The following is a 14,252-nucleotide window of genomic DNA, read 5'->3' on the forward strand; positions in this document are numbered from 1 at the left end:
ATTAAAACAGATTCTGATGCTACAGTCAACGCCAAAATAATTAATAGATCTCGGGACATGGCGACGAGCACCTGAAAAGTTTTCGCCTTTTCTTTCCACAATGTCAAAACATCTAATTTCTCAGGACCATATCGTTGAATAATTTTTGAATGATGGTCAATATTAATATAACTATAAAATTCACTATAATTTGTACTCTAACCTGTAGTCTGTTTACCTTTGCATATGAGCGACCATATGCATGACTTTTTTCTGTCTGAACTATTGGAACTTACCTCTGTTTCTGAACTTTGTCCAACCCTTCCATATTTTTGTTTATAAATGCTATACATTTCCATTATAAATTATGTAACATTGTCTACACAATTAGCATTGATAATTAACAAATGCTTTTGCCCTATGATCGAAGATAGTGGCAATGACATAAAGTAAAGAAATTTCATTCTAATATTTTTAAAATTTTTATTTCACTTGGCTAGATTTATTTTCGAAAGTATTTTGATACATAAATTCTTTAAAAACATTACTAATTTCTATCGTACTACACAAAATTGAATAAATTCTTAGATAATACATATCTGAGCAATGGTCCATGGTCGTGGCTATCTTCAATGGCTCTAATATATTCATTAGAGCCATAACAATCTCTCAATGATAATATGTCAAAAAGATAGTATTTTGCAAATCTTTGGTTGAGTATTGAAGAACCGTGTTATATGGACTTTATACCCATTGCATACTTTCAACATAAGGTATGTTGAATTCCATCTAGTTTTAACATTTATTTTTATTTTTATTTTTTTGTCTTAATCTCATTGATTTACATAATTCATTATATGTTTGTAAATGTGATGGGGATGATGAAATGTATGTGATGATATGTCTAATTGTTTGTATATGGCCTTTAACCAAACTCAAACTATCTTGAGTTATTAAATTAATAATATGATATGCACACCTAATGTAAAATAATTTTTCATTAAATGGAAAAGACAAATGATTCTACATCAATTCAATAACTCTATTATTATTTTTTGCATTATCTAAAGTAATTGTAAAAATAGAATTATTAATATTTTCCTAAAAAATATTTGTTAATGCATGATAAATTGTGACACCATCATGTGGATATTCTAAATTTTTACATGCAATAATTTTTTTGCACAACTGCCAATCAGAATTAATGAAATGAGCAATTGCATATACGTAACCTATATTTTGATTTATAGTTGTCCATAAATCAATAATTTTTAAGGATGTTTGAACTAAAGGTTGACCTAAAAATTCTTCTAAATATAGGTTGAACATTATTTTGCATCATTCATTCTAAGATTTCATTTTTTTGCATAGCTAAAAGGTTGATAAAAAGCAATAACATATTCGGCCATATAGTCTCGCATCTTCATTTAATCGTATGTGAAAGTTAACATTTCTCCCATGCATCCAAAACCGTTTGAACCTCCTATTGAACTAGTGGTAGGATCAACAGATTGCGATTGGGTAAAGGCAATTTGTTTTTGCCCTCCCAGGTCATGTGGAACTTTTTTACAATAATCTATAATATGTCAGCAAAGATGTCCTGTGCTACTCATACTTGCACATGCCAAACATGACCTGTAATGTTTACATACTGCTCGATGAATTACTTTTCCTTCAATCATCTCATGTATTTGATTGAAATAATCTCACACCATTGACTTTTGTTTTCTTTTTCTCTTTGTCAAACTTGTGGCTATACCATTTTCATTAGTTGGTGCTCCACTTGTTCCGTATTGTGCATCATCAAAATGTCATCAGTGTCAACATGATAATATTCAAATAAATTAAATTCATTTGACTTTGGATCCATTTGTTAAATTTTTTTTTTTGACAAAATTAAAATGAAGACGAAATTATAAACGTAGAGAATTATTGTTTGCGAATTCAAATAGTTTCATAACAAGAGTTTATGAGAACAAATAAGATTAAGAGATTGAGAGTGTGAGTTGTGTAAATAAAATTTAGAGAAGGGATGAAATTTGGAAAAAGAAAGAGGGGGTTTGAGTTGTTTATATATAATGGATAATAGGAAAAAAAATAAAAAATAAAACTAAACAACTTCATTTAAACTTTTTTATTTTTTTAAATATTGCAACAATAACAAGTCGGGTTGTGTTGACCTATGCACCTAATACCTAAGCCCATAGCTAGTTAGGTCAGCCCATTGGCCTAATGTTTAAGCCCATGACAAGCTATTATAGCGGGTCGACCCATTTGTTGTGTTTTAGACACCTCATAATTGCAAGACTCAAAAGTCTATTGTCGGTAGAAAAGGCCAATGGGTAACTAAAAAAGAACTATTTATCTCTGACCATCTAAGATAATTAGAGGTCGTAGTGGATGGATCGAGCCTAAGGCTCGCATAGTAGTGGGCTTTATGAGTCGAGTGAGCTCGATGAAAGTATGAGGCCTATGGTCTAACCCTATATACATAGGGTCAAGCCGACCTATCAATTTTCTTAAAAAGGTATTTTTTGATTAATTTTTTAAATTAATTTTTTAAATGGTCAATAGTAATAGGTCATGTTAGGCTGGCCCACAGGCCCTCTACTTAGGCCCATGACTCAGCTTTACCTACTATAATAATGGGTCAAGCCCTTCCGTGTTGGGTTCAGGCCGCCCTAGCCTAATTGATGCCTGTAAAGATAATACAAGATATTGCACTCCAAATAGTACTATCATAAAATTTTTTTTCACTTAAAACATACTTTGATAATTTGAAATTGGTTAAAAGACTTATTTCCACCTAAGGTTTAGTGAAAAGCCAAAGTCTCACATGTTAACTTTTAAAAACTCAAATATTCACCCATCTGTTAAAATTTACTGTTAGAGTTAGGGGTAAAAAATGCCATTTACAAAAAATATTTTTAAAAAACTATAAATTTATCATATTTCTCCTCTAGGTTTAAAAATCTAACAAACTCCCCCATCCAAAGTTTAAAAAATGACCATTTCCCCCTTAGGGCTTTTCCAACTACCACTATTAGCAGTTGGAGATGGCGACAATTGTGTTCTCTCTTCCTCCCAGCATCTTTCTCAATTAAGGGCCATTGTCAATTGATGATGATATGTCTTCATCTCCAAAGAAAATGAATCATCTTCTTTGTCGATTGGTGATGACCAGAAATTAAGAGAGAACATGACTGTTCTCATCTTCAAACGTCGGCAATGGTGGCTAGAAAAACCGTAAGGGAAATAGTCATTTTTCAATCTTTGGGTGGGGGAAATTTGTTAGATTTTTAAACCTAAGGGAAAATATAATAAATTTTTAGTGTTATTAAATATTTTTGCTAAATAACATTTTTACCTTAACTTTAACAGTGAATTTTAACAAATTGGTGGCATTTGAGTTTTTTAAAGTTAATGGGTAGGACCATGGTTTTAAAAACCGGACTGGACCGGCCGGTCGAACCGATTGATCCTTGAACCGGCACTGTAGCCGGGTTTGGTTGAATGCAAAACCATTTTGGAATGAAAATCGGATTGGACCGCAGTTGAGCTGCAGTCCAACCCGATCCACTGTAGAAACCGGTTCAAGGCTGCATATGCAAAATAAAACACTATTTTTCTTCTTTTTCTCTTCCCTTGCAGTGCACGTGACGCAGTCCTCAATTGCTACAGCCGACGAATTTCTTGTTCCTTGCCGACGACGGTTTAAATACAGCTGCCAACGATGACACTGTCGACGATGACTCTGTCGTCGAGGGGTGTCAGTTTGCAGGCTTACAAGGCAGCAGTTTCACGACAACTTTCTAGGCTCAAACGTTGGTTAACGACTATGATTTTTGTTGCTGTTGTGATCGACGTCCGGTGACTTCTCAGGCAACGACGGGAAGCTGATGTTTTGTAAGGCCTTGTAAACTCTTTGGTGGATCAATTGCTTAAGGCTGTGAAAACTTTATATTATAAATTCACAACATGCTAACTTCATGATATAAGCAGCCATTACTGCAATTGATAAGTAATGGCATGATATTGCATGTTTCTTGTAGTTGTGAATTTGATACGTTCATAACATGATATTGCAGTAATGGCATGATATAAGCAACCAACTTCATGATATAATATAAAAAATACTGTATGTTATGAACATTTCAAATAATACTGCATGTTGTGAAAACTTTTGTTTGTACAGTGAGGGAACTGAAGCAATATAAAGTGATAAAAATTGAATTGAAACAAGGGAGCGATCCAAGGTTTATGTAAAATAATAGTTCAATTTATATAGACAAATATAAATTCTTAATTAGAAAATATCAATTGATTTATTATTAATTTATAATTTTATATTATGAATTTGTAATTTTATTATGCATCTGCATTGAATGTCTGGATTGAATGTATTTCATTCGTAATGTGGTTAGTTTCTAAGAATTTGAAATTTTATTATTACGAATGTATAGAGATATGTATTATGATCAAATTACGAATATTATTATTTAGAATGAATGTATGGAGTTATGTATGTTGAAATTCTATAGTTGAATTAAATAATAAAAGTGATTATGAGTTTTTGAGTGTTTGTCTTTCACATAACAAATATTGATGATATTAAATTTTAAAATAAAAAATTATACTTTAGGGTTTAGAGTTTAAGGTTTAAGGTTTGGAGTTTAGAGTTTAAGGTTTAAGGTTTGGAGTTTAGAGTTTAAAGTTTAGGGTTTATAAAAGTTTTTATTTTAAATGCTCAGTATATATTTTATATTAAATGAATATATATATATATATATATATATATATATATATATATATGTTAACTGGTATTTTGATTTTATTGTTATTTTTATATGCAACAGATAAATAAAGTGGAAGTATGTCTTTATCTAGATCTGAAGTTTCTTCAACACTATGTCGAGTGAAAGCTGATATTATTTGGGCGCATGTTTCTGAGAGTATAGATGAGAATGGAAAGAAGATGTTGAAGTGTTTATACTGTGGTAAGATAACTAGAGGAGGTGGGATATATAGAATGAAACAACATTTGGCCGGAAAAAAAAGGGGATGTTGGTCCATCACTAAAGTTCCTCATGATGTTAGATATCAAATGGTTAATGCATTAGATGAGATTGTAGCGAAAAATAAAGAAAGACAAGAATTTCATAGGCACGCAACTCCTTTTGGTGCTACTATACCTCCATTTGAAGATGATATTGTTATTGAAGAATTTGAAGGGTTGTCTCCTCCTGTGAACATGACTGAAGGTAATACTGATATTGGGTCTTCTGGAAAACAAATTAAATTGACAAATGATTCAAAAAGAAAAAGACCAATTGGCATTGGAGATTTTTTTGCTCCGAGGACTACTAGTGGGGCTCAACCTTCAATAAAGAGTGTTTTGGCTGGAAAAGAAGCCAAATGGAGAGCCGATATGGCTGTTGTGAGGTTCTTATATGATGCTTGCATCCCCCTTAATATATTAAATTCTATTTATTTTCAACCTATATTAGATGCCATTACTGCAATTGGGCCTGGATATAAGCAACCGACATATCATGAAGCACGAGTGAATTTGTTAAACGATTCAAAGAAGGAGTGCAATTACTTATTGATAGTTACAGAAAAAATTGGGAAGAAGTTGGTTGTACACTTATGGTTGATGGTTGGACAGATATTTCTAGTAGGTCGTTGATAAATTTTTTAGTATATTGTCCAAAAGGGATTTGTTTTATCAAATTAGTAGATGGATTTGATGTTGTAAAGGGGGCGAACACATTATTTAGGTTGTTTGAGGAAATAGTATTATGGGTTGGGCCTAAAAGCATTGTCCATTTTGTGACTAATAATGGAGCTAATTATAAAGCAGCTGGAGGATTATTGTCTGAAAAATATAAAAATATTACTTGGTCACCTTGTGCCGCACATTGTATCAATTTGATTTTGAAAGATATTGGTGAAATGGATCACATTATTAGAATTTTCAAATGTGCATCTTTTGTGACAAAGTTAATTTATAATCATACATTATTGATAGCTTGGTTGAGGAAGAGAGAAGGATGGAGAGAAATTATACGGCCTGGTGCAACCCGATTTGCTACTACTTTCATCGCATTGCAAAGTCTTTTTGAGCAAAAGCATGACTTACAAGCGATGGCCACTGACAGGTTTTTTATTGATTCTAGATATGCAAAGAGGTTGTGATCATAATTTTGAATAATAATTTTTGGAATGAAATGGGTATAATTGTAAAAGTTGTGGGACCATTGATGTGTTTGCTTCGTATTGTAGACTCAAATGAAAGACTTTCATTGGGATATATCTATGATGGAATGTATAGAGCTAGATTAGGGATAAATAAGTTGTTTAAAAATAAAAAGAAATTCTACAAGCCTTATACTCAAATAATCAAGTTAAGGTGGGATAAGACATTGTGCCGAGGTATTCATGCAGCTGCGTATTACTTGAATCCTGTATTTCAGTATGATCGTGAATCTTTTTGCACAAAACCAGAGGTATTACAGGGTTTTCTGGATGTTGTTGAGAGTAAAACATATATGTTTAATGTTAGTAAGGCGAAGTTAGTAGAAGAGAGTAGAATGTTTCGTGATTGTGATGGGAGTTTTTCACGTCAGCTTGCTATTGAAACATGCAAAACCACACGACCTAGTATGAATTTAATTTATATGTTTCTTATGTTTCGATTCTTTTTTCAATTTATAAAATTCAATTACGTAATTATTTACATGTTATTTTGTATTAGATGAATGGTGAAGAACATATGGGTATAGTACTCCCAATTTACAGAAGTTTGCAATTAAAATTCTTAGTCAAACTTCAACATCTTTAGGCTGTGAGCGTAATTGGAGTGTTTTTGAACGCATACATACTAAGAAGAGAAATAGATTGGAGCATCAACGTGTAAATGATCTTGTTTTTATTCATTATAACTTACGATTGCAAAACAGGTAACACAATTATCAATTATGTTTCATTACATTTATAAATATTTTTATTTACACTATTTTATCATGTTTAATGATTATTTCCAACTTTACATGTACCCTATTTAATGCTCTTTAATCTTTACTTTTTATCATTTTGGCTATTTAGGTTATGTTACAAGAAATCAAATTTTGATCCAATTGATTATGAAAGTATCGATAAAACAGACTTCTGGATAGTAGATGAAGAAGAGGAGTTCGGTGAACTTAATGCAGATGAATTGGATCAAAATGCTTTATGGAGAGGGATCTATTCCTATCAATAATGATTCAACAAATTATGATTTGTCACATAATTTCTAAGGTAAAAATATTTTTTTAGTACTTACATAAATATTTACATACTTATATAAATGATTGATTTTTTAGGCTGAAAGAAAATAAAATATTTAATTATAAATTTTGTAGATAATACTATTGAAAAAGATGGTGTAGAAGATGAACAATTGATAGAGGATGCGACAGAAGCGATGACAGGATCTTTTATCATTAGTGATAATAAAGAATGACTAATTATTCATTTATTAAACTTTATATTAAACAAATTATATTTTTGATATGTTTTGTTAAATGTTGAATTGAATATTATTTGTTTCATAATGGTTATGTTGATTGGTTGATTTTATATTTTATTTAATGCATATATTAGATTTCTGATTTGTTTTAGTGTTCAATAATTAATAGTGTATGTGTTTGTAGAATTGGATTTGTTTTATGTATATGTTTTGTTTTGATGCAAAGTTAATTGTTATTACTTATTATATTTATGTTCAATAATGCATATATTTTGTTAATTGTGAAAATTAAAAAGTATGCACAATATAAAATTTACTGTATAAAGCATATGTAATTACTAATTAAACATATTTTTTTTAGGTTTTTACATAAAATCGGTTCAAACGGTCCAATCGACCGGTTCAAACGGTTCAATCGGTCCGACCGAAACCAGTACTTAAAATGGTTTTTATTCCTATCTGGTTTTGAAAACCTTGGGTAGGACTTTGGCTTTTCACCAAACCTTGGGTAGGAATAAGTCTTTTGGCCTTTAAAATTCAATAAAATTATATGCACAATTTTTGTGCATAATTTTATACACAAACAATGACATATCACAACATGATTTACTCTTTAAAATTTCATATAGTATATAATTAGTCTTATTATTACAGACTTATCAAATAATATCAAATATGGATACAAACTCAATATCTCTATTATACTTTATAAATGTGAAATTTGTTTAAGGGTAATAATTAAGACAATGACAACATTAACCGAGAGAAGACAAAAAATTGAAAATTACTAGACTTTGCAAAGTGAAAATATGAAAACATAAAAATAAATTAAATATATTTTATAAACTAAAAATTAATAATAATAATTTTTTAAAGGGAAATTAAACTAAATACCCATTTTGCCCTCATTTGAGCAAAAATGTTCTATTTTCCTATTCCTAAGCAAAAATGTTCCTTTTTCAAAGTCTCAAAAAAAAGTCCTAAAACTTATTTAAAATAACCAAACTACCCTTTACTACTTCTATATAAGCTCTCACTCTTATACATTTCTCACATCATTTAAACATTCACTCTCACTTTTATTTTTACTCAATATTTGATACTATGGGGTCGTTTAAATTCAAAAATTCATATTTTTGAATTTAAATCGAAACAAGTCAATTTATAAGAAAAAAGTATTTATACGAATCTTAACTTTATTTGTTAAACTAAGTTTGTATGTTAAATAAAGAGGACATTTGGATAGTTGATAATATTTTAGAGGGTTAAATGAAATATTAAAAAAATATGGGGGTATTTTGATATTAAATAATATATGACGGTTTTAAATAAAATTTTAGAAAAATATAAGGACATTTCAATACAAAACAACATATACGAGTGCTAAATGAAATATTAGATAAATATAGGGGTTAAATAAAACATTAAAAAAATATGAGGGCATTTTGATATTAAACAATATATAAAGGTTTTAAATGAAATCTTAAAATAATATAGAGGCATTTCGATACAAGACAATATATGAGAGTGATAAATAAAATATTAGATAAATATAGGGGGCTAAAGAATCGTTAGAAAAAATGAGGGTATTTTGATATTAAACAATTTATGAAGGTTTTAAATAAAATGTTAGAAAAATATATGGGCATTTTGATACAAGACAATATTTGAGAGTGTTAAATGAAATGTTAGAAAAATATAAGAGGTTAAAAATATTAGAAAAAATATAAGGGGCACTTTTATATTAAACAATGTATGAAAGTTTTAAATGAAATGTTATAAAAATATAGGGCATTTCGACAAGATAACATATAAAGGTGTTAAAGAAAATTCAAATAAATATAGGAGGTTAAATAAAATGATAAAAATATAGGGGCATTTTGATATTAAACTGTGTAAGAAGGTTTTAAATGAAATGTTAAGAATATATAAAGACATATTAATACAAGACTACATATGAGAGTATTAAATGAAATGTTAGATAAATATAAGAGGTTAAAGAAACGTTAACTAAATATAAGGGGTTAAATAAAATGTTAGAAAAATATGGGAGTATTTTAATATTGAACAGTGTAATAAGATTGTAAATGAAATGTTAGGAATATATAAAGACATTTTGATAAAATATAGAGGTACATCGATACAATACAATATTTGAGGGGGTTAAATAAATATAGGGACATTATGAAATCAAACAAACTATGAGGTTGCTAAACAATGCGCATACAATGAAAGGGCATTTATGATATTATAAGAATGTCAAGTTCGTATATGTTACCAAAAATCTGTGCATTTTGATATTTTATAATATATTAGGAAGTAAAATGAACTATTAAAAAATATATGGGTCATTTGGACATTAATCAATATATGAAATTAACATTTTTGTTTCAGATAATGTAAGGGGTATTGAATGAAATGTTAGGAAATTAGATGTGACATTTATCAATAAATGGTTATTATGGATTTTGTTTCATAAATATTTAATTTTTTTCCAAAATTTTTTATTGTAGAATTGATAATTAAAATGGTTGATTATGTTGTTGTTTATCTTCAAGGAGAATAAATCCAATATGATGATAACACAATAAATTATGTTGGAGGTTGTAAAAAACTGGTTAAAATTCTCTCTAGAACAACACTTTAGGAATTTATCTAACTTCTGCGTGAACAGTGTGGTATCGATCTAATCAGAAATTACATTCAACTATGTATGAAACCAAAAAGAATTAAGCTTGACTGCTTTATAAAGATAAAAAATGATAAAGATGAGTAAGGCCTTATTGACATGTCTCAATACTTCAAAGAATGTATTTTTGTTTTTGTTACATGTATCGCAATCAAAGGACATGAAAAAGAAAAAGAAGAAGAAATCGGTGGCAACGATGATAGCGAAATGAAAAAGCAATTTACTAGGGAAAACTTGATTAATTTCAGTAATGATGCATTTTATATTCTGTTGAATGGGTTCATAGAGACAAAGAAAGTGTTCTAGATTGGGATGACTTTGAGAGGAATAAGATGACTGGTATTCCTCTGAAGAGGTAGACTTCAGGGATATGTTACCTGTTAATTATAATATAAATAGTCTACAGTTTGAAGATCCTATTATGGGCGGCAACAATTATTCAAGACCTTTTTTGATAATGTCTCTATTGATCCGTTTAAGTGGCTTCGTAATTTTTCTCCACAACTTTTAGCATCATCATGTGGTGTTAGATCGATCCGAGAAGATAATACTATAAAATTTAGTAACATTTTTAATGGCAAAAAACACTTGAAAAATGTTATGGACCAATTTACCCTGGAAAAAAGATTTCATTGCAAAGTGTTTAAATCTGACTCGGGGAAATAGAAGATAAAGGGTTATGATGAGAAATGCCAATGGTTTCCATCGGGAAAAAGAGTCAAACCCAGTCAATTCATCCAAATTGGTAAAATGAATCTAACCCACACATATTTAATTGATCAAATAATGTCATATTACAGAAAACCTGGGGTCTGGGCTTTAGGTCAATTAATAAGATTAAAGTTTATGTTGATTGATTATATTTATTGGCCTAAAGAGATCATTATCGACATTGCTGATAGGTATAAAATTGACATTTTATATTCACAGACTCGATGGGCAAGAAATTAGACTTTAAATTCATTGAAGGGCTCACAGGAAGAATCATTTATGTTCTTACCCGATTATTGCTATAATTTGTAGCATGCTAATCCAACAACTATGACAACTATAGAACAGACGATGAACATCGTTTTAAGTATTTTTTTTCATGGTATTAGGATATTTTATTCATGTATTTAAACAATATCTTTGATTTGTTCTTTGCATTGACGTTGTTTTCCTTAAAGGTTGATATTTGGGACATTTATTTCTTACGGTGGCATTCAATAGTAATAACCAAATTTATCCAATTGCTTTCAGTGTTGGTAAAAAGGAAGATAATGAAATGTGGTGTTGGTTTTTTATGAAGGTTAAAGAATGCATCAATGAAATACCAAAGTTGGCAATAATCTTAGATCGACATCATGTTATATATTTTGCAATGGATAAAGTCTTTCCAAATGTACACCATGGGTGTCATGGCTATCACCTTCTTTGTAATATAGTTCAAACTATAAATGCAACTCACAAGTAACTGTTTATACATTTATAAAATTTTTGTTCTTATTAACATTTTATAAATTTTGATAACGAAATGCTCATATTATTTATAAACTCACAGGTTGTGTGTTTATATTGGAAAGTCACAAAGGCATATATAGAGGCAAATTTTGAGGCTATGATAAGATCTATTGATGCGATGCAACTTCAAGTCAAGGCCTACCTATGTGAGGTGGGGTTTCACTGATAGAGCAAGACATATTTTTTAGGGCACTAGTATAACATAATGACAACTAACATAACAGAGTTATTTAATGCCCTCATCAGACATGCACGGGGTTTGCCTATCATTATACTCACCAAGTTCATTTGGGGCACATTACAATGATGGTTTTACAAAAGGAGAAACTATGCTAGTACGTACAGAGTTAATACTAATTATCTATTTGAGAATGAGTTTTACCCTTTGCTTGTTTATTGACACATGTGTCAATGCTTTTTTCAAATTGTAGATGAATGTCCCCATTATATTACACCATGGATAGAGGAGAAGCTTGGCTGTCATGTGTTAAAGGTTGTGTGCTTGGAGGTTCATCCAATTACAAATGTTTGGTATCAAATTATAGGTAGTGGTGGATACATAAGCATTGTGGACTTTCATGAAATGTTTTATATGTGCAAAAAGTTTCAGTTTTCACGTTTGACATGCAAGCATGTCTTTATTGCTGCAAGACATATGAGGCTTACAAATATGTATACATAGGTTCATCCTTTTTTCACCATCGATTATTATCGTGTAATATATGCAGAACCTGTCAATCCACTCGAGAACCAATCAGAATGGTTACATGCCCCCAAAGAAAGAGTTATCCTGCTTTATGTTCTTGATTGTCATCAATCGAGTTACCTTTCAGACAAAAATCAACGTCCTTCATAGAGGGAGATCTGTAAACCCAAGGTTTGTAGTCAATGTAATCAACCAAGGCATGTCCAAACATAATGCAAAAGCCTAGCAAAAGTTCCGAGCTCTATTCCGTAGGGTTTATCTAGAAGAGATAAAGAAAATAGATTTTCACAACTTTCTATTTAGTTCGATTAATATATGATTTATGTATTTGTTAAAATGAGATGTAATCGATGTAGTTTGATTAATGTTCTATTTAAGTACGTTTTTATATGCGATGTAATTTATTTAGTGTGAATAATGTTTTAATTATATAGTTATTGGAATGAGCATCATTTATGTAATTGTTAGATTGAACATTTTGTTGTTTGATTAATGTATTATTTACTTATGTAGTTGTTGAAATGAATATTATATCAGCATTATTTATGTTCCAAACATGTGTTCATATTATTTGAGTTCAGATTTATACTTTATTTGGTAAGTTGCAATAAAACTGATGAAATGAAAAAAAAAAAATTAAACACATAACCAATAAACCATCGTAAATAAATATATTCATAACAACTCAAAAACCATATGAATAAACAATTATGAATACAAATATACGTCCATGATCAACTTGATGCAATGAAAATATAATTGCAAGGCCAAATGCCAACGCATAAAGGTGGACAGCTCGCAGGGAAAATCCAAACTCTATGAAAGTGCCAAACACTCTATGAATCATAACATAAAAATACTGCAATCACCAAAACCCTCACCTACTGGGAGACACCTTTTGCTAAACGCAATACCTAGTTATCTACTCGTGGTATATGCCCAAAGGTGGCCTAAAAACTTGTATCCTCTAATAATGTTGATATGAATGTCGTGTAAGGTCACATCCAATATGCGAGCCTATCATGTCTGCCTGTGTAATCTACCTTAGAGTCGTATATAGTGATCGACCAATCACAAAAATTAAGGAATCTAACAACTCAATGGGCACAATTGAAGTTTATAGGAATGAAAACCTACAAATATTAAGAAATTATAATAGAGACATGTGTTGTATATAAGTTAATTCAAAGTAAATTATAATAAAAACACGCATATACTATACCTTATAAACCTCCCCCTATGGTTTGTAAAACAAACCGAGGGTATAATCTACCTCCACCATCTTTGTGAATAGCTCAGGCCACTCATACTCTTATAGCGGGGTGGTACTTCAACTGTCATATGTCATCTCTATATGCCCTACAAAGAAGGCGTAGGTCATCGTCCAACTTTATGGAATGATGACCTACTGCTCGTGCTGGTATAAAACATGAATTGTATTATGTTTTGATGAATATATAAAACATTTAACCAAATTCAATAGATATAAACTATTTACATCGTCAGTCAGCCACTCGTGTAGCTCAACAACAATCCTTCAAAAAATATAGTAACAACAATAAATGACAAACCTCAGATAAGGGAGGTGATGCAACCGAATGACCAACCAATACCCCTTCATAACTAGTATCTTGTACAAATAATAATAACAATTTGATCAATGATATTTCATATCAAATATAGTAGCAACATTTCATATAAAATATAGTAACAACAATTAATTACAAACATTATGTGGAAGACATGATGGAATCGAAGGGTCAATTGGTGAAGCTCTCTTAACACTGTCATGAGTACCATGCACAAAGTTAATATATATGTTAGAGAAACGGATAAATACAATTTATAGAAGGAATAAATAC

The sequence above is a fragment of the Mangifera indica genome, chromosome 15 (assembly GCF_011075055.1).
Source record: "Mangifera indica cultivar Alphonso chromosome 15, CATAS_Mindica_2.1, whole genome shotgun sequence".
In the NCBI taxonomy this organism is placed as follows: domain Eukaryota; kingdom Viridiplantae; phylum Streptophyta; class Magnoliopsida; order Sapindales; family Anacardiaceae; genus Mangifera; species Mangifera indica.